This window comes from Microtus pennsylvanicus, chromosome X (assembly GCF_037038515.1).
Source record: "Microtus pennsylvanicus isolate mMicPen1 chromosome X, mMicPen1.hap1, whole genome shotgun sequence".
Lineage (NCBI taxonomy): Eukaryota > Metazoa > Chordata > Mammalia > Rodentia > Cricetidae > Microtus > Microtus pennsylvanicus.
Window position 1 is genome coordinate 124302420 of NC_134601.1, and position 26864 is coordinate 124329283.

Genomic DNA, 26864 nt, shown 5'->3' on the forward strand with positions numbered 1-26864 from the left:
TGTTTCTTGCATTGATTGCTCTGGCTGATGAATGGGTTCTCTTCATTTGCAAAATGCCCCCATTAAGATGGGAAGCTGCTGGAAGCTGGAGGTTGGGGGTGTCTCATCCAGTCCATCATTGTGTACTCCTGGTACACAATGAATATTTAATGAATGAATGAACAGGTTGCAGATTTATGAAATCGAATCCATAAAACTCAGTTGCCAATTGGATATGAAGGAGGGGAGGGAGGGAGGGAGGAATCTTGGGAGACCTCCAGGTTTTGTAGCTTAAGAAGCTGGGTGAGTGATGGCTGCACTGGCCAGATAGGAAGAGGAGGGACAGGTTTGGGGAAAATGGCCAAATGATGACTTGTATCTAAGATAATATCGTCGGTAAGCCAGAACTGGAGCCTTGATTCTCCAGGGATGTGGGCAGTAGATGCTCAGAGTGTTCTCTGCAAATTGCAGGGCCAGCGCTGAAGCACAGGTAATTGCTTGTCACGTGTAAACCATAGCTGAAGTCTTTTGGTTTTTCTTGTTCAGGAACGGAAAGTTCCGTTCCATGCTCTAACCTTTGGGGGGAAGTGAATTCTTCTGTTTCTATTCATTTCTATCTTAGGTCACTGGTCTCTTTCTCTGCCCTTTTCTATAAAATCCAAGAATGACATATCTATATATCACATATGTCTGATTCTCTCTCTCTCTCTCTCTCTCTCTCTCTCTCTCTCTCTCTCTCTCTCTGTGTGTGTGTGTGTGTGTGTGTGTGTGTCTAATTGTTAGAATGGTAACAGTCTTGCCCCCTCCTTTTTGGGTTCGGAAAGGTTTCCATCTCTTACCCAAATGACCCACCCTTTGCCCCCATGGGTGAAAAAGACGAAGAACTCACTAAAGTCTGTAATTTAGTCTCTGTGAGGCCCAGTCCTATGATTATCACTTTCTGGTATGTGACCTTGGACAAGTAATTAGTCTCTGTGAGATGGTTTTGTTATACTAAAGAAAAAAATGGCTTTAAAAAAGAGTGGCTCCTACTTTAGAAGGAGTAGGTAAAGCATTCAGTTTGTATGGCTTTATTTAGTACCTGGCATATAAATGCTGGGTAAATGCTTAATGTTAAGCATTTCCTATTAGCTCACCTGGTCTCTCATTTGTTCATGTAATAAATATTGAGCCTCCTGGGTGCTTAGAGGCTAGAAACATCAGGCATAGTATATACATCACTCCTAGCTTCTAGGATGGCAAAGCACTAAGCAAGCAAGTTGGAGCCTTCTGACTTCCGTGATAAAGCTAGCGTGGAAGAGTGGTGGCGCACGTCCTTATTTTTACCTAGGAAGATGGTACTGTCACAATAATCTTGGAAACTAAAATGTGTCAAAGTACTTCCAACATGACAATGTTGGGTCCCAGCCCTAATTCTTATCAGTTACATTTTTGTTTTGTTTTGTGACAGAATCTGCTGTATTGCCCAGGCTGGTCTGGAACTCTTGAGTTCAAACAGAGCCTCTTGCTTCAATCTTCCCAGTGGCTGTGGCTGCAAACCCGGTTCTGCACCCTCAGCGTCAAAGCCTTGGTGTCAAAGCCTCGTTTTTGTTCCGGTGTTTGCTCTACTCCAGCACAGAATGGACCCCCCACAAGGGTAGCGGGCGGCAGCAAAACTTAATTAGGCTGATACAGTAGCATTCACTACGGGGATACATTTGAAACAGCAGGGGAATATTGGAGACACACTGTTGCCAGGCATTGTAATTTTCTTTCCAAGGCTTCCAGGTGACGTCAAGACACAGGCAGGGCTGAGAAATATAGATCTAAACTAATCCCGCAATCCTTTTTTTCTCTTGCAGAAAGCTAGACGTGACCATGTGATCCACTCTTGGCCAATAGGAAGTTTTTGTAGAGCCAGAGCTAGTTAACAAGAATATTTCTGGAAAAGGACCACCTATAGGCTAGGTGAAACACTTTGACACAGTTTGAAATAACCCCTTCCTCGCTGGGCACTGTTTATTCTGTGTAGGAACGTGGGTAAATACCATAGTCATCTTAATAAGAGGGAGTTTGTCACTGTTACTGATGCTCTGAGTATGAGATAGCCCATAGATTTGCTGTCCTGTGTCATTAATGTGTTGTTAAACTTAGATTCCCTGAATTAACAAGACTTCTTGCTGTGTAGCATAATATACCCCAGAGCAGCTAAAAACATCCTGAGCACATCTCTTGTGCAGGTTTAAAGTTAACAGTCTTTACATCTAGCGTATCTGTGCAGCCAATTATGGTAATGTGAGGGAGGCCTTCAGTAATAAGCATGTGCTTTTCCGTGGCTGTGCAGACAAAATTGATGGAGTGGAATAGAGGAAAACTAATGACCCATTTACGGTGTGTGTTCAGTCAGAATGTGTGTTTTATTCTGGAAACAAGCTCCTAGGGCCCAAGGATCTAACTCAGATGGTAAAATGCTTATACAGTCTATGGGAAACTCTGTTTTTACCTCAGCATGGTTTAAATCAGGTACGGAGGGGGGGCTCACCCAAGTAAGCCCAACATTTGGGAGGTAGAACAGGAAGATCAGGAGTTCAGCATCATCCCTAAATATATAGCAAGTTAGAGGTCAGTCTGGAATACATGACATGGGCTGTGGCAGAGGGAGTGGGGGGCAGGGGACACCCAAAAAGGAATCCTAGACCGATCCATTTATAAAACTAAGAATCATAGAAAAAGGAACCTCAATTGAGAATGAGACTTCAATGAGACACCCCCACCCCCATTAACCCCCACACACTCCTACCCCACCCTGGTCTCACGTAGGCCAAGCTGACTTGGCAAGGATGATCGCCTCTAATCGGTCTGGACTGTGGCTATATCTGTGGGGGCACTGCCTTGATTAATGATTGATGTAAGAAGGCCCAGCCCACTGTGAGCAGTGTTATCCATGGGCAAGAGGGCCTAGGCTGTATCAGAAAGGTAGCTGAGCAAGCCAGTATAACAACATTCCTTCATGGGCTCTGCTTCAGTTTTTGTCCTGAGTTCCTGCCTTAGCTTCCCCAGATGATGAACTATATAAACTGTAAGCCAAACAAACTCCTTGCTTCTCAAGTTGCTTTTGGCCATGGTGTTTATCGCAGCAAAAGGAAAAGTAAATAAGACAAAATCAGTACCAGCAATGTGCGGCGCTGAACCTGACCATGTTGGCTTTGCGAGGGATTGTGGAAGGATTTTGAAGCTTTGTTGCTCAAAAAGGCTTTTGAATACTGAGGACTTCACGATCTTGGAAGATAGAGATGTTGAGGAGAGGTTCAGACAACTGGAGACTTGGCTTGTGAAGTTTCAAAGGGAAGCAAACTGCATCAGAGCCATTTGTGTGGTATCTTGGGTTAAGAATCTGTAGAAGTAAAACCTTCTGGAACATTTTTTTTCTGGAACAATTGAAGCTAGTTATCAGGGACTGGAAAATCGGCTGTGATTAACAATAGACAGCCTCATTCAGCACTCACAGGGCCTGTCCGCGTTCAACCTAGACGAGGCCCCAGCACCGAGAGGAGGGAGTAGACAGGGCTCCCCCCCCCTCAACGAAGAAGCTATCTGCAGTTGACACCTCTTGCAAAAGAAAATGAGTTTTCTTCACTAGTGTCTAATTATACTTAAGGGTAGACTTCATGCCCATCAGTTGAGGACCAACACCAAACAAACTCAATGTTATTTTAGTAGACTTTTTGGTCTCATATTGCTTTGTTTAGGGATTTTGGGGGGGGTGTTCTTTGTCTTTTGCTTGTATATTATGGTTTTCATTGTGTGTGTTTTTTTCTTCATCTTTGAAAAAAAAGAATCCTTGTTTAATTTTTTTTAATTTGGCTCTTTGTTTTGTAAAGAGAGAGAGAGAAATAAAGGGGTTGGAGTTGGGTTGGTAGGGAGGATATGGGAGGAATTGGGGAAGAAGAAAATGACCAGAATTTATTGAATACAATTTGTTTTAACAAAAACCGTTTTTGACTGAGGGGAGCAGGACTCATTGTGGCAAAATCTTTTACAGCCAGCACACAGAAGCTGGGGTGCCAGGCAGCATCTCAAACTGGTAGCCAAACTTAGTAATGTGTCAGAGTCCCACATGGCACTGTTTGTGATGGCATGCAGGCAGCAGGATTGAAGGAAACCTAGACAGCAGTTAAGGCCTGCTGCTGTGAGAATCCAGGAAAGGTTTTTGGGGAGCACATTGGAGAAGGAGCACCAGTTAAGGAATTGCCTCCTTTAGTCTGGTCTGTGGGGGATATTTTCCTGATTAATAATTGTTCTGGTTTATTTTTTGTTAACTTGACACAAATCTGGAGTCATTTGGAAAGAGGGCCCCTCAGTTGAGAAAAATGCCACTTCCTGATCGCCCTATGAGCAAGCCTGTGGGGTGTTTTCTTTATTGATGTGGGAGAGCCCCACACTGTAGTGATGAGAGTGGTGAGCCGCTTCCCGCCGCCCGGCTCTCCAGCTAGTTTTATACCCAAAATAATTACACACAAATTGTATTCATTTAAACACTGCCTGGCCCATTATTTCTAGCCTCTTATTGGCTCTCACATCTTGTTTTAACCCATATCTAGTAATCTGTGTAGCACCACGAAGTGGTAGCTTACCAGGAAAGATTCTAACCTGCGTCCATCTCGGGCCAGAGCTTCATTGTGTCTGCCTCACTGCCTTCTACCCAGTATCCTGTTCTGTTTACTCCGCCTACCTAATTTTCTGTCCTATCAAAGGGCCAAGGCAGTTTCTTTATTAACCAATGAAGGTAACACATAGACAGATGACCCTCCTCCATCACCACACACTGTGAGTGGTACCACTCCTGGGCTGGTTGTTCCCGGTGCTATTAGAAAGCAGGCTGAGCAGTCCACAAGAAAGAAAGCCAGGAAGCAGCACTCCTACATGGCCTCTGTGCCAGGTGCCTGCCCTGTTTTCTATCAGTTATGACCTGTGGTGTGGAACTGTAATCTAAAATAAACCATTTCCTCTCCAAGATGCTTTTTTTGTTCATGGCATTTTATTACAGCGTAATTGATGTAAGAAGGCCCAACGCAGTGTGGGCTGTGCCATCCATGGGCAGTTGGGCCTGGACTGTATAAGAAAGAATGCTGAAGCCTGGTGTGGTGGTGTTTGGGAGGCAGAGGCAGGAGAATTTCTTGTCAGTTTGAGGTCTGCCTGGGCTACATAGTGGGAGTCTGTCTCAAGTAAGTAAGCAAGTAAATAAGTAAGTTAGTAAATAATCAACCTAACTGAAAATTTGATAAACTAAACATTTCTAGTGTGTCACTATAGAAATTCACATGGAAACAACAACAATAAAACCACCCTATAGCCAGGCAGTGGTGGTACAAGCCTTTAATCCCAGCCCTCAGGAGGCAGAGGTAGGCAGATCTCTGTGAGTTCGAGGCCAGCCTGGTCTACAAGAGCTAGTTCCAGGACAGGCTCCAAAGCTACAGAGAAACCCTGTCTTGAAAATAAAAAAAAATCCACCCCATAATGCAAATGGTATAGTAATGACATCAGCTCCTTTGAAGATATGGGGCCTTCCAGTGTGTAGACATGTGGGAAAAGGCCCTTAGTTTTGGGTATACTGGGAATATCTTAACCGCAACTTCAAGCATGTTTGACCATAGACAAAGACACCAAGATGCAGTTGCCGTGGTCCTTGCTTACGTCCTATCTAACCCATTGCCTGTACCTCTGTCAGTATTACACTCATTCTCAATCACTATGAAAACTAAGACAGATTTATCCCAAGTTGGCATGTTAGTTCCAACTGACTGTGACATTCCTAATCACTCTACAAGACAAAACCACATAGCTGTGCTTGGGAAGCAGGACTCCGGGTCAAATAGCTGTCACTTTATAAATAGCAACAATATTCGCATGTGAAATGCCTGTCTTGGACTAGAAGCCAATCCTAAGTCTGAAACAAATTCCCACAGCACACCTACATTTTGAAACCTTTTGGAGTATGCTGTAGAAAAATAAATATCAACCCTTGGGAAACTAATTCTGTAGTAACAACAACAAAAGCACATTAACAAAACTAAATTTGGACCACCAAAGGAGTTTTGTGACGTTGCCTAGATCTCCTGAGTGGAAATCCCCGGGGTGAGGTCCAGTGTCTCTATGTCCAAGCATAGGAACCTTTCTATATAGTCTTAGCCCCACTGTTATCTTTGTGGGGTGCTGGTCATGTGTTTCTGCTTAGAGACCAAAAGCATTAATGCCCATGCTCCAGTATAGTTGCTTCTGATGGCTTGAGAACTGGGGCATGTACTTGACCTTCTCTTGCAAAACTCTACTTAATTAAGGTCAGCTGGTGCATTAGAAGGCGGTGCCAATGATTATTTGCAACCATTGCTAAGTCTGAGTAAAACCCATTTTGTCTCTGGTGATAATTTTTTAAAAATGAACTTTTGGTCCCCAACCTTATATAGTCAGGTTCTATATTCTGAGCTAGCAAAGCAAGTGGCTACAGGCCACGTTTTACATTGGTTGTTTCTCTAGCTCTATACATATCTCTTTAAAGGCAGATTGCTTTGTTTTGAAATGGGGTTTCATGTGTCCTAGGCTGGCCTCACTATATATAGCCAAAGATAAGTTTGAATTCCTGATCCCCTGCCTCCACTCCCACCCAGTGCTGGGATTACAGGTGTGTGTCACCACACCCATCATGAATTTAGATTTTGTCTTCCATTTAAAAATAGGAAAGCTAAGTGTCAGAACTGTTAAGGGGTTTTCCCAAAGAGACCCACAAATACACAACAGAACAGTAAGGTGTTTTCCAAGCTACTCAAATTCCCATGCCCTTCTTTCTCAGTTTACCCATGAGCATCCCAACGAGTTTTACCAGCTTTGAAAGAAGCTTGTTAAACTCTAAAGAGGTTTCAAATAGCAGTGTCTTTGGATTGCTCTATAATCTATGCCCTCAGCACCTGGGTCATATCAAATGAGCACGAGCCTAACATTACAGTCATGTTATTATTTCAGTCTTGATATTGAGAGTCTATCAATGACAAAAAAAACCCAAATTACAGGAATGCCTTTACTGTTAGATTTCTAGAGAAAGCTACAGGACAAATTTCTGAAAGTTTCAAAATCTGAAATCTTTTTTAATGATTGAAATAATTGTAACACTCTCCAAATATCAACGGCTGAGAGTTCTTGAAATGTTCTGGAGGCGACTTAAAGGGAACATTGCCTGTGTTATTCACACGTAGTTTGCTTCCTGAAGATTCACAGGATGTTTTTTGAGTAAGATGACTGTATCCTTGAGTGATTTCATACAAAATGATTCCACATAAGAAGAATGAAATAATTTTGAGTTGTCAGCGAACCTTGATTGGGGACCAAAATATACACGATCTGTAAATTGTGTTGTTAACCCTATTCTGAGAGTTGTTGATTTCTTGATCATAAATGTTTCTATTCTAGTCAGTGCATCTTAAAAACAGCTTTTTTTTTATCATTTTAGAGCATATTTGAAACATGGCTCCTGGGTCCCTGTAATGAATTTATTTTCTTAAGTGTCTGGAGGAGTGATAAAGAGAATCAAGCAACACTGAAGATTTATTATGGGCTTTTCTGTTTCCTAGGTATCACAGCTATTTGTATGCTGCCATTTTATTCCAATCTATAAATGGATGTTTAAACAATACCATGCTGCTGGTTTTAAAACCGAATCTCTTTTTTACAATTGAATTAGTTCTTTGATAGTTTAATACATGCATAATGCATTCTGATTACTCACCTCCCATTCTTTTCTTATCCCTCTTCATCCCTTTCAACCCCACCTCACTCTATTAGTCACTGTACCAGATTCATGTCCTTTAGTTTTGTTTTGGTACCTATGTAGTCTTACTAGGGCCATTTGTATTAACCCTGCATTGGAACTATCCATTGGAGCAGGGGTGGGGTTTGAGGGGCATCAGTATATATAAAACTGAAGGCAATGTTGCCCGCTCCCTGAATCTGGCAATAAGCAGTAGTAGATCAACAGTAAGGGATAGGGCTCCCTGATCTCCTCCATCCATGCTTGGCTGTTGATGGGCCTTTTTTTTTACAGATCCCGTAGAGTCATATGCAGTTGTTGGGAGGTTACGATTGCATGTCCAGAAGATAGCATCTTGCAGCCCCTTTCCTTGCTTATGGCTCATATATTCTTTCCTTCCCGCCCCGCCCCCACCCCATTCAGCAATGTTCCCTGAACTAGTGGACGGGATGGAAACCAAAACTCTTGAAGCAATTTTGAAATGATTTAGTGATCATGAGACTATTAACTCAATCATTAGATTAAAGATGAGTAACCTGGGTTAATCTTCATTATACAAAGACAACATATAGTAAAGCCGATACCAAAAATGGGCCTGGAGAGATGACTTAGTAGGTAAAGTACTTGTTTTGTAAGAATGAGGACCTCAGTTTGATCCCAATCACTCACTTTAAAAACCAGGCACAACACATTGGTAATGCCTGTAATTACAGCATGAAGTGTGGAGTGAGTCAGAAGGATTCCTTGGAGCTTGCTGACCAGGTATCCTGACCTAATCAGTGAGCTCGAGGTTCAGAAAGAGGCCCTGTCTCAAAATAATGAAGTGGATATCAACAGAATGAGACATCAACCAGAGACAAACTGTTAAAGAGAAAAGGGATAATTTAAGTTAGAAAAGCTGGCTAGAAACAAGCCAAACTAAAGCCAGGCATTCATAAGTCTCCATGTATTTATTTGGAAGCAGGTGGTGGGCACCCAAAGATTTAATGGAAAGAAAAGTACACAATCCCCCTCCCCTGGTTGCTGTTGGTCATGTTATTTTACCATAGCAGTAGAAACCCTAATTAACTAAAAGGAAGCCAAGGGGGAACTGAATCAGAGACCCAGGAGGAACGCTGCTTACTGGCTCACTTCCCTTGACTTGCTCATCTACTTTTTCCTTTCTTTCTTTTTTTTTACAAGAACTAGCACATTTTTTATTGATATTTATTGAGATCTACATTTTTCTCTGCTCCCCTCCCTGCCTCTCCCGCCCTTTAGCCTTCTCCCAAGGTCCCCATGCTCCCAATTTACTTGGGAGATCTTGTCTTTTTCTTCTTCCCACGTAGATAAGTCTCTCTTAGGGTCCTCATTGTTGTCTAAATTCTTTGGGGTTGTGATTTGTAGGCTGGTTTTGTTGCTTTATGTTTAAAATCCACCTATGAGTGAGTACATGTGATAATTGTCTTTCTGGGTCTGGATTACCTCACTCAAAATAATGTTTTCTAGCTCCATCCATTTTTCTTTTTTTTTTATTTTCGAGACAGGGTTTCTCTGTAGTTTTTGGTGCCTGTCCTGGAACTAGCTCTTGTAGACCAGGCTGGCCTCGAACTCACAGAGATCCTCCTGCCTCTGCCTCCCAAGTGCTGGGATTAAAGGCGTGCGCCACCACCGCCCAGCCTCCATCCATTTTTCTGCAAAATTCAAGATGTCATTACTTTTTTTCTGCTGTGTAGTACTCCATTGTGTAAATGTACCACATTTTCCTCATCCATTCTTTGGTCCAGGGACATTTAGGTTGTTTCCAGGTTCTGTCCATGACAAACAATGCTTCTATGAATATAGTTGAGCACATATCCTTGTGGCACAATTGAGCATCCTTTGGATATATACCCAAAAGTGGGTCTTGAGGAACGTTGATTCCTAATTTTCTGAGAAATTGCCACACTGACATCCAAAGGGGTTATACCAGCTTGCATTCCCACCACCCAGCTACTTTCTTATACAGCCTAGGCTGACCTGTGTAGAGATTGTAAGACCTGTGGTGGACTGGCTTCTCCTAACACCAAGTAGCAATTAAAGAAATGCCTGACAGACATGACCACAGGCCGTATTGATAGAGGAAATTCCTCAGTTGAGATTCCCTCTTCTGGGTATGTTTAGATTTGTGTCAAGTTGACAAAAAAATAAATAAATAACCACCACATTTGCCTAACTGGACTTTCTACATTCTTCATTCTGATAACAAATATTTCCTGGCCTCAGGCTGGGCACAGAGCTGGCCCAAAGCTGAAGTCCTTTCTCTTTACCAAGGTGGTTGAGAAAAAACCTAGTCACCATGATGGAATACAGAACCAGTTAGAATCGAACCCCATTCTTGGATGCAGGGAGAAAACACCACAGGAGAAAAGAAAGCAGCTACTGTTCAGATGCCACATGCATCCTAGAGTCTGGATAAACAGAGTCAACCTCGTGAGTACCTGCTGATGTGGCCACTTCTAATGAAAAGTGGTGGTACCATGAAGCTAAACTAAGTGAGACCAGAGTTTCCAGTCTCTTAGTAACCATCCTCTAGTATCTGTCCAGTTAAGTATCCTTTCCTCCCCTAACACTATGCTCCCTCAGCTACTGTTCTTGGTTTCTTTTGTACGCACCTCTTCCTTTACATGTGATGGTCCCTTGGTTTTCAGGTTTTCCCTCTTCTCACCCTCCATCAGAAGCTCTTTTAGATATTCTCTTCTTTTAGATCTGCTGCTTTGTTGTTATTGCTATAATATGCTCAGTTGCTAAAAGTTCCCTAAGTATAAAGGGTGTCAAATGAAGTTTCCTTTGCATTCAACTTTTAGCCACCTGATTTCTCTTTTGTGGACATTCTCTGTTATGATTTTCTTATAGATCATTGCAGAGATATCCTAAATCCACATATACCAGGTGCTGTACAAAACTGCTTATGTATCTTATCTTTTTACTGCTTACCAATATGTCATGGAACTTGTTCCATAGACATACATCCAGGGCTGCATCCTTTGTGTGCATATGGATGGAGAATATGCCTACATCTGGATATACCCAAATTTTAATACAGAAAGTAGAAATTCATTTTATTTTCACCATAAAGAGCTTAGGAAAATTAGATGAAATGAAGCAATTCAAACGGATGAAGGAATAAAAATAATGGGGTTGCTGATTTCTAAGTTGTATAACTGTAGCTGTCATCCAGAGATCCAGAGGCTACCGTTGCCATGGCTACAAGAGCCACTTATGTGTCATTTCCACAAAGCTCGTACGTGAATGCTGGATGATGGAAATCAACAGCCACGCACACTCATATCTACCTGTCTAGCTTGGTATGCAGCCTACAAAATGTCAAATTTTCCTGTCTTACATCATTCCCGGATTCTTTGCAGATGGATTTATTTTTCTTTGTAAAAGCAACTATCTCACTGCAGAACTCACGTAAAGCAGACCAAAGCATGGAAAGGGATAGTGATGGCTGATTGAACAATTCTGTCCATTCCTTTGACTATTTAATATACTGAGTCATAAATATCCCTGAAATGGCACCAACATGGTCACAACCTTATGAAATGTAATTAGATTTTTATACACATAGAAAAATCTCTGCAGGATGAAATCAATTGCATGATCCATGTCTGCGTATTTGTTTATTCTTTTTCTGAGACAGGATCTTATGCAATCCATGCTGGCCTGGAACTAACCAAAAATGGCTTTGGATTTCTGGTCTTCCTGCCTTCTCCTCCGGAGTGCTGAGATTACAAGCATGCACCACAGTGCCTACCTTATTCTGGATAATTTTTATTATTCCTTTAATTACAATTGAAATGTTATGCCCTGTAACCCAAGAAGTACCTGTTAAAAATAACTGCTATTTTCATAACGTGGTATGAAGCAGTTGGCAAGCGAAAGAGAAGAAATACTATTTATACATAAAGGCAGATCTATAAAATGGCAAGGAATGTATATGCAGTTACTATATTCCCCAGTTTCAAGGCTGTTCATGAGATTGTAGTCAGTTTACAATTCTGTTTACATTATATGGTGGGATAATATAAATAAATATGGTATTGAGGTCATCACTGCCATTGAACCAGGAAGGTTAGATAGCCCCAGTTCTCTATCGTAGTGCCAAATATTGCCCTTTGCAAGATCACATGCAGAAAATAATCTAAATATTTAAGGTAGAAAAAGTAGAGCAGGAGTCAGAGGGTTGCCTCTGGGCTAATAGTTTAAAAGTCATACCACACATGCTGCGACAGGTATCAGAAAGTCGTGCCAGCTCTACCACCCCAACAACTGTGTCTCATACTCAGCCAGTGAGATGACCCTGGACTGAAGAGCCTTGCTGCTGCAAATTCTCTCATGTCCGTCACTCTCCAGACTCCAAATCATCAGAATGGGGTCTTTTTTTCTTACATGAATTTCGTGCACATGTTGTTCAATGTGGAAAGATAAACCATGTCACAGTTCCTAGCTAAGTGAGAAAGTCTGTCATATATGGAGCAGTTTTACATTGCCACTATGGTTATTATGGCTGGAACTGGGAGCCCAGACCGTGCCATACCCAAGCCCATCTCAAGTCATGTGAAGTAAAACAAGTAATCAAACAGTTTGTCTATATATCATCTCCTATTACTGGAAATATGTCTCTGCAAATGGCTGGAGCACTTTTTAAGATATATATGTATATACATATATCTTATATATATGCTGTACTTTGATCATGTCCTACATCGTTATATTCCCTTATCAGCCTTCCGCTCCCAGTGAACCCCTTCTCCCCAATTTCATGTTTTTGTGCTTCAGTATACTTAAATAGGGTTCCTTCATGAGTATGGGTAAAGAGTTGTTGGCTTGAGTAGGAACAATGTGTCTGTCTGTGGGACGTGATCTCTGCTTCCCCAAGCAATCATTAACTGCTTCTAACTCCTCAGGAGGGGTGGGGCCTCATGAGCCCCTTCCCTATCCAAGGTGGAATGTTGATTAGCCCAGCCCTCTGCAGGTATTCAAGGTCACTGTGAGTCGAGGGTGCAGAGGACAGCATTTCATAACATGCCTTCCCATTCTCTTGTTCTTTCTCTTCCCCTCTTCAGGATGTTTTCTGAGCCTTGGATGGGGTGATGTGGATGAGCACTCAAGAATAACTTACTCTCAGCACCTTGACTATTTAGGATCCCTGCATTAACTGTTGCCCACTGGAAAAAGAAGTTTCCTTGACCATGGCTGAGAATAGCACAGATTTATGAGGATAAATATTTAGAATGGAGAATTCTTTTTCTTCATGACTCTCTTATACAATACACAGCTTCCTCTCATGGCGCTCCTCCCAGTCCCCTTCACTTCTGCTCTCCCCCAAATTCACTTCTCCTTTCCCTTCTGAAAGAATCGGGCCTCAGTCACAGTAAGACTAGGTATAGACCCTTATAATAAGGCTTCATGAGGCAACCCAGTAGAAGGAAAAGGGTTTCATATGTAGGCAAAAGAGTCAGAGACACCCCTACTCCCACTTGAGGAGTACCACAAGAACACCAAGCTACACTACCATAATGTATATGGAGAAGACCTAGTGCCGACCCAGGCAGGTTCATGTTTGCCACTTCAGTCTGTGAGCCCTGCTTAGCCGATTCTTTGGGCTGTGTTTTTCTGGTGTTCTCAACCATCTGGCTCCTACAATTCTTCCTCCCTCTCTTCCAAGGGATTCCGTGAGCTCCCGTGGGTGGGGACCTAATGGTGATCTCCAGTTTGTACTCTGTCTCTGCTTAATGTTTGATTGTAGGTCTCTGCTTCTGCTTCGGATGGAGCATTCTTGAAAGAGATGGGCAGGGTGAGTTTCCTGCATAGCCCTGACCCTCAGGTCCCACCTACAGTCTTACTTCCTTCATCCCTTAAGAGTATCAGCATCCTCTGACATACAACATCTTTAGGAAAACATTGGAGTAGTTCTAGCACTGTTATATTTTTTATTTGCTCATGTGTGTGTGTGTTTATTTTTATTGTTTGAGACAAAGTCTCACTGTGTAGCCCTGACTGACCTGAAACTGGCTACGTAGACAAGGCTAGTTTACCTGCTTCTGCATCTCAAGGGTTGGGATTAAAGACATATGCCAGTGTGCCTAGCTTTTCTGTTATATTTCTTAAGAGAGAGAGAGAGAGAGAGAGAGAGAGAGAGAGAGAGAGAGAGAGAGAGAGAGAGAGAAGATATTCTCAAAGAGAAAAGGGGCCAAAAGCCATATCTAAAGAGCTAAGGAAGCATGAAACACACCCAAGCCTATCTCAGAGACTCAGAGAATTGTAACTGAGTTTAATCAAGGAAAATGTGTTTATTTATGTAGTCATCCTGTACTTAAATGAATGCAAATAAAATGTCTCCTCTCTTTTTTGGCTGAGTTTTGATGAACTTTGAAAGCCAGGAACACATTGCTATTAATGATCCAAAACAGAACAAAAGAAGGAAATCCCTTTGCGTGGACCAATCAGCCTAGAGGTGATTTAGGAAGAGAGAGGAAAATATGCAATGACCAGATGATGAAAGATGAATATGAACTAGAATTAGGACAGATCATGAATTTCTAGAAGGAAGCGGCTCTGTGACTCATCTTTGTTCTCCAGGTCCTAGCTGTCCCTTATAAATGGACATAATCCTGAATGATAGATTAAGGGGATGGATGAATGGAAAGTGCATATTTCAATTCCCCCATATCTCTAGTGGCAAGAGCTACTGGGTGCGATAGTCTGAATGTAATTGACTTCCATAAGTTCATAGAGAGTGGCACTATTAGGAACTGTGACTTTGTTGGAGTAGGTGTGGCCTTGTTGGAGGAAGTGTGTCACTGTGGAGGTGGGCTTTGAGGTCTCCTATGTTCCAAGATACCGTCCAGTGACTCAATCTGCTTCCTATTGCCTTCTGATCAAGATGTAATCTACCTGCACACTGCCCTGCTCCCCACCACGATGGCAATGGACTGAACCTTTGAACTGTAAGCCTCCCCCATCAATTAAATGCTTTTCCATTACAAAAGTTGCTATGCGTGGCTGCACCCCTCGCGGTCCTGAGTTCCATGCTCGTGCTCTCTCTCCTTCTGCTCCTGATTTGGACCTTGAGATTTCAGTCCCGTGCTCCAGTGTGGGTCTCTGTCTCTGTCTCCTTTCATCGCCTGATGAAGGTTAATATTTAGAAGAAGGATGCCTATATGTTTTTCTTTGGGTTCTCCTTCTTATTTAGCTTCTCTAGGATCACTAATTATAAGCTCAATGTCCTTGGTTTATGACTAGAAACCAAATATGAGTGAGTACATCCCATGTTCCTCTTTTTGGGTCTGGCTTACCTCACTCAGGATAGTGTTTTCTATTTCCATCCATTTGTATGCAAAATTCAAGAAGTCCTTGTTTTTTACTGCTGAGTAATACTCTAATATGTATATATTCCATACTTTCTTCGTCCATTCTGCCCTCAACAAACTAAAAAAAAAAGGTGCTGTGCTAAGGGTGTCTCTTCACCGCAATAGAAACCCTAACTGGGTTGGCCCATTTTCCACAGCAATAACAGAATATAAGTCTAGGTAAGCAGTGGCATGAGAAGTCTGGTTGGCATCTACTTAAAGATGCTAGGAAGTCAAAGATTGAAAGGCAGCAATTGGCAGAGGCCTTCTGGCTGCATGCTAATGTGGCAAAAGGCTTGAGAAAGAGAGCAAACTTTTCAATGAACTCTCCCCAGATAGTGTTCTTAATCCATTCATGAGGTCATGAGGGCACAGTCTTCTCAGACTGGGGCCATGTCTCAGCCATTAAAACACTTGCCGTGCAAGGTGTGAGGAGCTTCGTTTGGATTTCCAGAATCCAAATGCCCTAATTTGCTTTCTGTTGCTGTGATAAAACACTATAACCAAAAGCAGCTTGGAGAGGGAAGGGTTGAGTTCATCTTGCCGGAGCATCTGTTCAGTGGTGGCACCCCTAAGTGGCTATGGCCACCCACATCAATTTTATTATGTAAGCAAATTCGCCATGGTTATGCCTACATTCTAATACAGTGAAGGAAATTCCTCCACTGAGAGTCTCTCTTCTTAGGTGACTCTATTTTGTATGAAGTTGACAAAAATTAACTAGCATGACATGGAAATATCAGGTATACAATGTGACTGGCTTGTAATTCCAGCCTTGGAAGACAGGGATGAAACAATGGGTTTCCAGATTACGCTTGCCAGTGATACTAGTCATATTGGCAGGCTTTGTGTTTAAACAAGAGGCCATGTGTCAATGAATAAGGCAGAAGAGAAATCAAGGATGATTCCCAACATACCCTTGGGCCTCCACATGCATACACATATATGTGTGGCCACACACATGCAAACAGGCACATGCACATGAATATAGATAAAGGAATAGTCCCATATCTTAACACTGTGCCATTGGGGAGTTAAACTTCCAATGGAAAATTCACATATTCAAAGTATTACAGATGTGCAAATATTACATGGCCTTTAATGCTCACCATGGCCCCTGTGTCTCTATTGCATAGTGATGGACTAGTATAGAATCAAGAACACCAAGGAATCACAAAAACCTACCTTAAGAGACTCAGTCCTTGAAAGGACTGAAAGATGGAGCTTAGTTGCTAGGGTGCTTGCCTGCCTTGATGTTGATCCCTAGCACCACATAAAGCAGACACGATGGCACCAATCCCAGCACTTGAGAAATGGAGATAGAGGGAACAGAAGTCCAAGGCATTTTTTGCCTTCATAGAGAGTACAAGGCCATCCTGTGCTACTTGAGATCCCATCTTAGAAGAGATTCATTCAGTCATCCTGAGCATGCTGCTAATTTAAATGTTTATGGGGGAAAAATCTAAAAGGTACTATTTACAAGTAAAGTATAAGTAAGGGAAGCAAAACTAACACAGAGTCTCAATCCAAGTGAGACAGTGAGTGCTGGCAGCGCTATCTGAAAGGTAGAGCCCTCATTGCAGTAGGTCAATGCTGTGTGCCATGCCATTACCTTTGACACCTGTGTCTGAATTGCCGCCCAACCTGTGGTCGGGCTGCTCTGGAAATGGAGCCGCTGTCACACATATCTATCTCGCTGTCCACGTTAGTCCCTCTAAGTGGATCTTGCTTCTCTTTGTGGTGTCGGTGGACAACAGGAACTTATCCAATCTCATGCAAGGAACCCTTTGCTGCTAATTCTGCAAGTTTAAGAAAGTTCGAGACTTATGTGGCCGCTAGCTTATTGTGGTTGTAGGTTTCTTGTGATGATGATGAGCCCGATGAGTCAAAACTCTGATTCAGTCTCATTTTCAAATAATTTCTGCCTTAATCATCTTAATTTTTTTTTTGTTTTTTGAGACAGGGTTTCTCTGTGGCTTTGGAGCCTGTCCTGGAACTAGCTCTGTAGACCAGGCTAGTCTCGAAGTCACAGAGATCCGCCTGCCTCTGCCTCCTGAGTGCTGGGATTAAAGGCGTGCGCCACCATCGCCCGGCTTCATCTTAAATTTTTTAATTTATTAATTGATTGTGTATGTATGTGCGCGCGCGCGCGCACACACACACACACACACACACACACACACACACACACTTACCACATTACAGGTGTTGAGGCCAGAGGGCAAGTTTTGAGTGTTGGTTCTTGTATTTCACCTTACTGAGGTGTGGTCTTTGTCGTTTGCTTCTGCTGCTTTGTTGCCTACTCCAAGCTAGCTGGACCATGGGTTTTAGGCTGATACACATATCTCTACTTTCGATTTTGCCATAAAAGTGCTGGGATTAGGGCTGGAGAGATGGCTCAGCAGTTAAGAACTTTGCCTGCTCTTCCAAAGGTCCTGAGTTCAATTCCCAGCAACCACATGGTGGCTCTCAACCATCTGTAATGAGGTCTTGTACCCTCTTCTGGCCTGCAGGCATACATGCAGACTGATTATTGTATACATAATGAATAAATAAATATTAAAAAAAGTGCTGGGATTACTGGGTTTGGAGGTTGGAAGTGGAGTTTTAAGTCTTACATGGTACACTGGCTAGTTTTGTGTGTCAACATGACTCAATTCTAGAGCCATCAGAGAGAAGCAATCTCAGTTGAGGAAATGCCGCCATGAGATCCAGCTGTAAGACATTTTCTCAATTAGTGATCAATGAGGGGGAGGGCCCAGTACATGGTGGAGGATGGTGGTCCTGGGTTCTATAAGAAAGCAGGCTGAGCAAGTTAGGGGGAAGCAAGCCAGTAAGCAGCACCCCTCTATGACTTCTGCCTCAGCTCCTGCCTCCAGGATCCTGCCCTGCTTGAGTCCCTTTCCTGACTTTCTTCAATGATGAGTGGTAATGTGGAAGTGTAAGTCAAATAACGCCCCCCCTCCCCAACTTGCTTTCTGGATACGGTGTTTAGGTGCAGCAAGAGAACCTCTAACTAAGACATGGGTGCAGTGGTATCAGTGCGGTGATTTGGCCCCCAATTGACTCATGTGTTTGAATGCTTGGCCCACAGAGAGTGGCACTTGTAGGAGGTGTGGTCTTGGTGGAGTAGGTGTGGCCTTGTTGGAGGAAGTGTGTTAAGATGTAGAGCTTTCAACTCCTCTAGCACATGTCTGCCTTCACACTGCTATGCCTCTCACATGATGATAATGGACTAAACCTCTGAAACTGTAAGCCAACCCTAATTAAATGTTTTCCTTTATAAGAGTTGCCATGATCATGGTGTCTCTTTTTTTTTTATTATGTATACAATATTCTGTCTGTTTGTATGCCTACAGGCCAGAAGAGGGCACCAGACCCCATTACAGATGGTTGTGAGCCACCATGTGGTTGCTGGGAATTGAACTCAGGACCTTTGGAAGAGCGGGCAATGCTCTCAACCTCTGAGCCATCTCTCCAGCCCCCATGGTGTCTCTTCACAGCAATAGAAACCCTAACTAAGACACATGGCAGGCACATTTACCTGTTGAACTATCTCCCCAGCCCCTCACAAAGAATTAAAGAGCCTTATCGCAATATATAGTTACTTCAGAACTATACATTTTTCTTTAGTACAGATCAAGTATCTACCAGAATTGTCTCATCAAATTTTCTATGTAGTTGTTTACTTAATGTTGGTATCAAAATAGTGTAGATGCTGAGACAGGAAAGGAATCTCTGGAATAAAAATGGTATCCTGGGGCATGAGTACTTTTTCTTTTTCCTCCTAAGTCATGGTCAACATCAGACTCTTAAAAGCATAGGTCAAAGAGAGCCTCATAATCCTCAATACAAAGCCATAGAGAAACAAACTGGGATTCATCAGTGTTGGTAAATAAGTTGAAATTTATATTCCGTCCTTTTGGGCCTACAATATGAGGAAGAATGTCAAAGAGATACCTGATCAGGCTGTGCTACAGTGGAGAAGGGTCAACAGAGGCAAAAGGATGAGGGCGTAGCATAGAAACCAATTGGACAATCCTTTTTCCATGTGAACATAACCTAACTGCAGGGCTTCTCAATGTACTCTATGTAGGGATGGCCAGTGGTCTTGTTGAAATGCAGTTCTGAGGCATCATATTTTGGGAAGGCCTCGGGATGCTACATTTCTAACAAGGACATGGGTGTTGTGCTGGTTTGAAAGAGAATGTCTCCACAGTCTTAGACATTTGAACATGTGTTACCCGGCTGGTAGCCCTGTGTGGGAGGCTTAGGAGTTGTAGCCTTGCTGAAGTAAGTATGTCAGCGGGAGCCTGCTTTGAGAGTTTAAGGTACTTCCCGCCTTGCTCATTTCTCTCTCTGCTTCTAGCTTATAGCTATTAGTGAGCTCTCAGGTTTCTGCTCTAGCCACGATGCCTGACGCCATACCACTCTGCCGTTACAGACTTCTATCCCTCTGGACGAGACCAAACAAACCCCATCTTCTGTAAGTTGCCTTGGTCATGGAGTTTTCTTGCAACAGAAAAGTAACTAAGACAGGTGTTACTGCAGTTGCTAATAAAGGCCCACAGTTTGAGCAGTGAGGGTGGTGTTAGTTAATGATAAACTCTGGCCTTGGGCTCAAGACTCTTTGTTCTTCCTATTGCTGTGGAGGAGGGAGACCAAAGTAGAAGTCAGAACATCTGAATTGAAATTTGAGTGTGCCACTCATTTTCTGACCCCAGCCTTCGAGACCCTTTTCCCTTATCTGGAAGGGGAAAAAACAAATTCCTCCTACTGCATTCAGAGCTCGTAAAGATCAGGTAGATACTGTGTACAAGCTGTTGTAAGGGTTCAGATAAATGGTAGTTAACTCTGAACTAGCCAAAGCCAACAGTATCTGGAGAGGACACAAGCTATGGCTACAAATCTCCACGGTTTCCAGAAGAACAATTTTATCAGCCTGCCAGATGGGGATCGACAGGATGCCAAACATGTAAATATTTGGAATGCATTAAAAACACACTCAACAAGTATCTCTCCCATTCAGAATGGTCTTTTGGCTTAAGAAAGTATAAGGGCAAGGGGGGTTTCTGCAGAAAGATGCTATCTATCTAACTTCACTGGTTCTTTTGTATACTTTGGAGCAGCTTACAGACATGTTGGAGAATGGTAATGCATGCAACATGGATAATCTCAATTTTCAGAAAGCCTTTGATACTGTTCCATTTAACAGGCTGCTTAAACCAAAGACAGCAGGGATTCTTGATGAAACCCTGGGAAAAAAAAGAGATTGGCTAGAGAACAAAACAAAAAGTTGAGAATGAAGCAGAATGGAAAATAGATAGAAGATGGGGTTACTTTCAAACAACAAGGGAGGAAATGCGGATGCTGCAATTGTGATTGTGCCATAGGCTTGGTACACTGGATTGACGACAGAAGAAATGGTGATGGAAACAATGCCCAGTCATTCATGGGTTCAAACTAGGCAGTGCCATGACATTTATATGACAACACCTTAATTTCATTAAGAACTAGGTATTGGCATGACTAGAAGAATGTTAAGAACATTAAAAATAATATGAAACTAGTTATAACTTATGAATGAAAGTATCCAGCTCAAGACTTTTAGAAAAAAGTTCTATATTTTAATTAATCATAGTCATGATAAACCTAGAGTACTAAGAAATGTTATAAATCAGTAGACATAAATAAATAGGCAGGTTTGGGCTGGAAAATATAGCAATGCCTGGAGAAAATTTTTTGGAGGGGTTATTGTTCTGGCATCCCAGAGTGGAGATGATGGGTACCAAGAAATGTTCTAAATGCAGGGTACAAGACAGGCACCTCAAAAGAAAGCTGTCCAGCCCCCAACGTCACACATACCTAGTCTAAGGCATCATATCTTGATGTACACACAGGAGGGGAGTCATAAGGTGAAACTATTCTATATAACTATTTGATGTACACACAGGAGGGAGTCATAAGGTGAAACTATTCTATATAACTATTTGAAGAAAGGTGTCAGTCGTGGCTTCAAGCATTAATTATCACTAAATTACAATAGGATGCTCTAAGCTGAAATGTGGACCACGGAAGAGAGGGACATAGGAGATCAGGGAAATACAAGAAGCAAATGACAGAAAACAACACTTTTAACCTTGCTAGAATTTCAGTTTCTCTAGCCTTCATGTTGTTTTTTGTGGGTCTTCTGCTCAATTCCCTTCAAATGGACAAGTCTGATGTTTTCTGCAGCAGAGCCCATTAAAAAACATGAGTTCCAATCTGGCTTCCAGATGTTTGTCTCTGCACATGCTGGCTAGTCGTTTAGAGGTCATTTTCTTTTAGAGAAAAAGAAAGTGGCTTTAATTAGAGATTGAGGAAGGTAATTGGGAAGAAAGAATTTAAAGAATTAAAAATGTCTGGTTGCTTATTTTCTATGACTTTCTGATATATAACTCAGAAAAGAAAGTAATTCTTCTAATGGATATCCCTAGCGGTGCACTAAAAATCAAATCAGTTCAGCCATAAATGACTGATTTCTAGGAAAAGGGAAATGTTGTCTAGACAGAGTGTATTGAGGTAGGTTCATGGGACTTCACTGTGAACCCAATGTCCTGTCATTTCCAGTTACTGATTCTTCTCCCTGACGTTTTGTCTCCTATTGTGACATGGATATTTTATTTCAGGATCTTCCTTAAGCAGCTCACTCTGCTACCTGCTCACTGATTAATTAACCTTGGATGGCCTGGGAGCCCAAGAGAAGCCAGAGAAAGGAATTCTGAGAGTAGACAACAGAGAAAGCGTCTTTAGTTTCCATTTTCCTTAAAAGTCAGACTTACTTGTAAAAAGGCAGTGCCCTAAGTCATTCAACACTCTACTCCCTATTACTGTTGCTACAACTACTTATTTATTTCATCTTAATATTTCTACCTATATTTATCTGTGCACATAGGAATGTGGGTTCATGAACCATGACGTGTGTGTGGAGGTCAGAATTCATCTCTCAGGAGTCAGTTTTTCTTTCCATGTGGGTTCTGAGGAACCACATTCAGGTTGTCAGTCTTGGTGGCAAGAGCCTTTATTTGCTGAGCCATCTTTCTAGCCCCATTATGAGGGTTTTTTTTTTGAGACATTATCTTTATAGCCAAGGTTAGCTTCAGACTCATTGTGTAGCAAAAGGTGCCCTTGAATAGGGTTAGGGGCCAAACCTAGGGCTTTGTGCATGCTATGGGAGCATTCAACCTCTGAGCTAGATCCCTAACCTCAGTGTAACTTTAAAAAAGGAAAGACTACATTTTTAATTTAACACATCTGATGGTTTGAATAAAATGACCCTCATAGATTCATGTATTTGCACACCTGGTCCTTAGTTGGTGGTGGCGTTTGGCAAGGTTGTGGAACCTTTAGGAGGTGAATTTTCCTGAAAGAAGTGTTTACATGGTGTGTGTGTGGGGGCATTTTGAGGTTTTAGAGCCTGGCTCCACTTCCTCTTCTCTCTTTCTGCTTCCTCTATGCAAAAGAAGTGTAATGAGTCCCGCCCCCGACACATCATCCCTGCCTGCTGCCCTGCTTTCCCTGCCTTGATGGACCGACTCTATCCCTCCAGAAGTATAAGCCACGTGAAACCCTTCCAAAAACCTGCTTTTTGTCTGCGTACTCTATCCCAACAATGGGAAATAATTAAGACACATGTGCATTACAAGAAACAAAACTCACAAAGTTCAAAGATGCCACTGTCAAAATTAATTCAGCTGTTCATGTACTTCTGGTTCCTGTGTGTGAATCTATAGCGCTCACTGCACTTTAGGTAATTGAAATAATATGGTCCTTTGCCACACATTGTGAATATCCACCCATTCAAAGCATTCAAGTTGCGCTCTGAGAGCAAAAATACAGTACACCAGCAAGAGTTCAGCTTTTGTGGCTCTCATGTATGACCAAGGTCATACGCTTTTTGATTTTCTGTGCTTGACCCTTTGCGTTTAGCATTGTTTCTTCCAAGGTTATTTATGCTGTTGCTTCTAACAGGAGTTTTTCTCTTTATTTTTCTTTGTAAGACTGCATCGTATGTGTATATGTGATGATGTACATATGTAGAAGTTGTACTTATCCACTCAGCAGTTGACGACACTTTGTTTGATTGGATAGCTATCGTACCGTGACTGACGCTTTAGTGAAGATGGGAGTGCAGTTGCTTCTTTACCATGCTGACTTCAAGGCCTTTGGATGGGATTTGATGGGTCATCTGATTGCTCTTGTTAGTTTTTGTTTGGAGGATCTGTACAGTTCGGCATAATTGTTCTATTGATTTACACTTCTTCCAGCAGAGTACACAGGTCTCCTTTTATCTACTTCATCATCGACACTTATCTTTCATCTTTGAGAATAGCCATCCAAACAGGTGTGAAGTGATACCTCATTATGGTTTTAATTTGCCTGACAGTTAGCAGCACTGGGGGTTTTCTTCATATACCTGCTGAATGGTCAGTCATTTGTCTTATTTGAGCAATCTCTTACCAGGTTTAATGGTGTACCTTTTTAGTCCCAGAGGAGGCAGAGGCAGGCAGAGATCTGTGAGTTCTAGGACAGTCTGGTCTATATAGCAAGTTCCAAGACAAGACAACCAGGGTTACATAAAGAAACCCTATCTCAACCTTGTTCTTGCCCACCTCAAAAAGAAAAACATCTGTGCAGATCCTTTGCCCACATACGAATTGTGTTGTTTCCTTGATATTGAGTTGAGTTCCGTGTGTGTTTTGCATGTGAGCTTTCTATCAGGTGAATTGTTTCTATATATTTTGTTCTTTAGAATCTCCATGCTGTGGAGATTCTCCTTCGCTGTGCAGCAGAATCTTAGTTTCCTCTAAAATTTATTTTTTTATTTGCTTTTAGAGACACTGATATAGGGCATGTTCATCAAAATTGCAACATTCCCTCCAAATTGAATCATTTGCTGCAGGAAAGAGGGGAAGTTCTCAGGAGCCTCAGGTGATAAACAAGCAGCAAACAAAAGGTCACGTATGCAGGAAGAGCAGCAGCTTGGAAGTTCTTGAAGGCCCCTGTCTACAAAGTAAACTGGAGTAAACAGTTTCTGGTGGGCCCTGGAGCTGCCTGCACACTTATGTATAAAGAGCTGTTTGAGGAGTCCTCACCTGTGTTGTGACAGACTTTTTGGTGATACAGCTAACTTTGAGTTATCCCCGCACCTTGTAAGTAATCCCTCAGCCATACTCCCTGTTACTAACCCCAATGACAATCCCATTGGTTCACCAAATCAGACACTGGTACCATCATTACTCAGGTCTGTTGTGTGTGTGCCTGGGAGTAGATGTGTGTGTTGCACCTCCTCAGAAAAGGTCTATCACACAACAGATGCCTCCGCGTTCATGAATGTATATGCATAGCCTCTGACATTCTTTAATATCTGAATTTGATGATTCATTTCTTTGTTCCTGTTTTATTTCGAACTTCTTATGGTGCTCATTTAAAGGTCCATGTTCGATACATTCAAGCCCCCATATTCTTTACCTGATGATCCCAGTTCATCATTGAGAAATTCATACTTTAGTTTGTAAGTTGGAAGGAACAAGAAGACAATGATGACTCAGTGCCGCCATTTATCCTTTCAGATGCCTTTGGGGACAGGGATTGATAAAGTGTCGCTAGGAAAGAAGGAGGACCTCTTATCATATGTAACAAACCATACATAGTTTCCTAAGAAAATGTTCAGGGGGCTGGAGAGATGGCTCAGTGGTTAAGAGCATTGCCTGCTCTTACAAAGGTCCTGAGTTCAATTCCCGGCAACCACATGGCGGCTCACAACCATCTGTAATGAGGTCTGGTGCCCTCTTCTGGCCTGCAGACATACACACAGACAGAATATTGTATACATAATAAATAAATAAATAAATATTTTTTTAAAAAAAGAAAATATTCAGTAGGCCACACATTGAGACAAGAGGATCCCCCCAAAAAGTGTATTACCCTGAGAGTCGATGGCAAGCCATCCTCTTTTTCCTACAAGACTGTCTGGCTAGATCGTTTGATTATGGTGAGCTGGAATATTCCAAGTCCTGAGCTGATTTATCTTGAGCTATTTGTCTTCCCCAACAGTTGCCTAGGCCGGAGACTTAGAGTTGTGAATGGAAGGTAATACCTTCTTCACGATGTAGAAAGTAGCTCCTTAGTTTGTTCACATATGAGCATCAGCACGTCACAGCCCAGACAGCCTTCAGGCCACACTAGGATGATGCTCTAGCCAGAGGCTCTCAGCTGCTTCTGAATCATTCATCCAGCTGCCACAGCTACAAGCACTGGAGGAAAAAGTGGCCATGAGAGACATAAAGTAGAAAACCGTATATGAATGCCTAGTGGCATGCCAGTGCCAAGAGTTTGCCAAATGTATTAATTACTTCTCTATTGCTATGATAAATTGTCATTCCAAAAGCACCCTAGAGCAGAAAGGTGTTAATTCTGCCTTACTGTTCTCAATGGATAGAATCCAAGATGGCAGAGGAGGCACAGCAGCTGGCGTGCGAGGCCAGCATAACTCAGGAGGCAGAAATATCAGATAACTTGTACTCAGAGCAATGTGACGGGTGCAGGGAGATGAACAAGGGTGTATGGGGCTATGAATTTTCAAAGCTTGTCCCTAGTGACAGAACTTCTTCAGCAAGTATCCTAAAGTTTCCTGGACTTTGCCAAGCAGTGCCTCTGATTGGAAGCCATGTGTTCGCATACATGAGCGATTATGAGACATTTCTCCTTCAAACCACCCCAGAAAACAAAAAAAAACAAAAAAAACAAAGAGAGAGAGAATTTATTGACATTTGCTTCAAGAGAGCAAAAGCCATTTTCCAGAGAGGGGACTTTGAACTGAAATCCTGACTTTCGAAAAGGCCGTCACCTATGTTAAAGATTCTACAAGGCTGACAGATGACAGAGAGCTGGAATATTCCACGTCCCGAGCAACATTATCTTGGGTTATCTTTATCCTCCTCAACAGCCATTCATTGTCTGTCTCTGTGTTTGACCTGACAGCCTTGTGACTATCAGGTGAATTCCTTTTGCAAGTACTAACAAACCGCTAGCTTCTACCAACCCAAAGGCTAAAAATGCCAGTAGATAGCATCTGAAGCCCACACCAAGGTTTCCCCTCTTTTCTGTAACCCAGGAACTCCATGTTTCTACCAGTGAATTTTAAAAGTACTTGGCTTTTGACTTTCTTACTATAAAACTTGGGAAATTTTTTACCATATTGGAACATACTACTTGGGGTGGCCTAAATCCATGTTTCTAAGCTATGGTCACTTATATTTGGCTCCAGAAGATATTACCTTATTCCCTAAAGAAAAGTATCAAGCATGGTGATTGCATTTGTAATCTCAGTGTTGGAAATGAGAAGATATGGGATCCCTAGGGATCCCTGGATAGCCAGACTCGCCTAACCATGTGCTCTAGGCTGATGACAGACTCGGTTTCAAAACAGGTAGACAGCATTCCTGAAGACTATGTGTGCATTGCTCTCCACACGCATACTTGCATGCATGCGCATGAACACACACATCCACAAGTAACAGGGCCCTATCTTCAGAGAAGAGGACAGTAATAGGGTGTTTACTGCTCTAAAGGCGGTGGGGCTTGGCAGAACGCAGTTGATAAATGAGCTAGACGCGAAGGTCACATGCAAGAGTGACCTTTTTCAGAACATCAGACGGTTTATACACTGAGGGTTCAAAGGGTCAGTTGAG

At 42.3% G+C, this 26864-nt stretch overlaps 1 pseudogene; it reads left to right on the forward strand.

The window, feature by feature from the left end:
- LOC142841027 (importin-5 pseudogene) overlaps positions 1–26864 on the forward strand; it is a 40423-nt pseudogene that overhangs the window by 1087 nt on the left and 12472 nt on the right.